This window comes from Fukomys damarensis, unplaced genomic scaffold (assembly GCF_012274545.1).
Source record: "Fukomys damarensis isolate Sample0158 unplaced genomic scaffold, DMR_v1.0_HiC HiC_scaffold_14, whole genome shotgun sequence".
Lineage (NCBI taxonomy): Eukaryota > Metazoa > Chordata > Mammalia > Rodentia > Bathyergidae > Fukomys > Fukomys damarensis.
The window spans coordinates 20781108-20784104 of NW_022900926.1; positions in this window are offsets into that span (position 1 = coordinate 20781108).

Here is a 2997-nt window from a genome sequence, read left to right on the forward strand (position 1 = left end):
GAACCCGGTCGGGGCGCCTCTCCTGGGCCCCCCACCTGCGAGCGCCCCTGCAGGCCGCTTGTGCCCTAGGAAGGCGGAGGAGGCGCCAGAAGCCCCATCGTGGCTCCCTGACTGCGGCCCTGGTCCCGGCTCTCCCCGCTTGGGTGCCGTCTGGGACCCAGCCACGGGCGGGCGGCCCCACTCACACGTGCAAGCACCCCGAGTCTCAGCCTGCGGGGCACCTCGCGGGACAAGGTGGGCGCTGTCTCAGCGACCAGGAGAACCGTCAGCTGTACTGATTCCTTGACCTCTCGCAGCTGTGGCCCCAAACTCCCCAGTGGTCCCACCAGGGGTAGGGGATGGGGAAGGACAGACTGTAGTGCTTTTAGAAATTCTGATTAGATGTCTTATTTTCCTCTAACAGATAAATAGTACGCATGCAATCCCAGCATTTAGGAGGCAGAAGGATCACTGAGAATTTGAGGCCAGCCTGGGCTGCCTAGTGAGTTCAAGTGCAGCCTGAACTGCATTATACTATTCAGTGGTTTAGTATATTCACAGAATGGCACCGTTCACAAAGTCAGGACATTTGTGTTACAGCCTCTCTCCCTTGAAAATGACCCATCCCATTACCCCGCCCTCCAGCTTCCGGACAACACATTGAGCAACTCCTGTGCGGTAAGCTGTCTGCTGTCTCTCTATAGGTTTGCCTACTACATTCCGTGTAAATGGAAGCATGACGGCTGTGATTCTTTGTGACTAGTTTGGTTCACTTAAAATACTTTCACAGTGCACCCATGTGATCGCATGTATCAGTATTTCGTTCTTTTTATGGCTAAATAATATGCCATTGTATAAATACTTTGTTTATCCATCCCTTAGTGGACATTTGGATTTTTCCCAACTTTTGGCTATTACAAGTAGTGCTACTATAAACATGTGTACGGGTTTCTTTGTAGATATATTTTCATCTCTCAGGCAACTACTCAGAGTTATAGGAAAAACTCTATATTTAACTCTTTTTTGTTGTTTTTTGGAGCTACGAAACTGTTTTCTCACCATTTGACATTCTCACCAGCAGCAGAGTATGTGTTCTATTTCTCTATGTCCTCACTAACACCTGTTTTCTTCTGCCTTTGTAATTACATTATTAGTATAACCATCCTGTGTGCGCACCTATTGATTTAATTCTTTTGAGGAAGAATTCATATTACATAAAATGTACTGTTACAAAAAAAACCTGCAATTCAGTAGATTTGCCTGCTGTCTCCCTGGCAAGCGAGAGGTCCTGAGTTTAATTCCCAGTACCAAAAAACCCAAAAAACAAAAACAAACTACAATTCAGTGTTTTAAAAGCATAATCACTATGACCTACAACCATCACCTGTATCTAACACACATACACCTCTTCCCTGTTAGTCCTGCCCAACCCTTGGTATCCACTGATCTACTTTCTTTGTAGCTTTGGCAAACCTGGACATTTCATATAAATGGAATCGCACAAAATATAATCTTTTGTGTAATCACTTAGTAAAAGACCCAGCCATGGTATTTTGAAAATTCATTCATGTGATACCACTGTTAGTACTGCACTTTTCCCCCTCTTATTGCTGGAAAATATCCCACCGTATGGGTTTAGTGTTTCAAAAGCAGTTGATGTCCTCCCTCTCCTTTGCCCTTCCCAGCAGGACACTTTCTGCTGGTTACATCAAATCTATTGTTGTGCAGGGTTAAGTTTGAATTATGTAGTGAAGCCTCAATAAAGAATTTCTACTTATTTTTTAAAAACAGCCTGCTTATTTTAACTGTGTAACAGATGTGATTCATTGTTTAGGTGACTTTTTGAAGTTGAGAATATAATTATACTTTATTGCAGTTTTTTTTAAAGAGGGAAAGGAAGGGATTTACAGTTAGTTAAAACATTTGTTTTTCCTTTATCTGCAGGATATCTTTTATAGTTATCATTTTTTTAAAGATAGAGCATTTTATTTGCAGAAAAACTGGCTAATTTTGGATACATTCTTGTTATGGATGTGGCATATACAATCAATGAAAACAACCGCAGGTGATGAGGCTAAATTTTCTATATTTAAGGGTAGTAATTAGTCATGTAAAAGAACAGAAGGAAAGAAAGGAGTGTATTTCAAATTAATGGGATTTTATTAGAACAAGTTTAATTTCAGAAAGCTCAAGTTTTACACACATACCTCACAATAATCAAGTCAAGTTTCTTGTTGATGCATTATGATTAAATTGTTGTAGTAGAACATAATCTTTATGTGACACTATGACTCCAATACTTTCATTTAAGGTTTATGAAATATTTTGAGATAAGTTCTGTTTTCCACATTTCAAAGTCCCTGAAGTGGAGGGGAAGTGCCTGTGTGTGTGTGTGTGTGTGTGTGTGTGTGTTACCAAAGTACCCACATGTCTCTTGTTTGTTTTTCAAATGATCTTATGTGCAATTGTGGAGCGCTGTCTCAGGAGCAGATATCTAATGGCTGTGTTGGTTGGGAAAGACTTAAGTTGTGCTGTGGGTCCCCTCAAATCTCACTGGCTTTCAGCATCCACTCCTGCAAGAAATCTTCCCTGTGCTCTGTCCTCAAGGTCCTCAAGGTCTTCGGTGGGTCTGGTGGCCCCCAGGACAGCCTCCTGCTGTGCTGTGGTGTGGTGTAGAACCTTATATCAGTGGGGCCTCCAAAATCAGCTGAGCTGAGGAAGATGACCCGGGGAGTCTTTCAGACAGAATTGTAGCCAATTCTCTGAATCCACGGAAAGTCCATACAGTCACTTCGAACAACGTTGTGAGCCTAGAACTATTGCTGGTAGAGGAAATACAGAATTAGGTTTTTATGAACCTCTGGCCACCAATTTATATGTAACCTGGTATTGTTTCTGCGTAAAATGCCTTACTTATACATATTGTTCATTCATTAACATTGAACTCAAGGCCAACGTTATAACCCAAGCCTGAGTGAAGCTGCTGTAACATCTGTGTTCTCTGTGAGCTTCCTGACA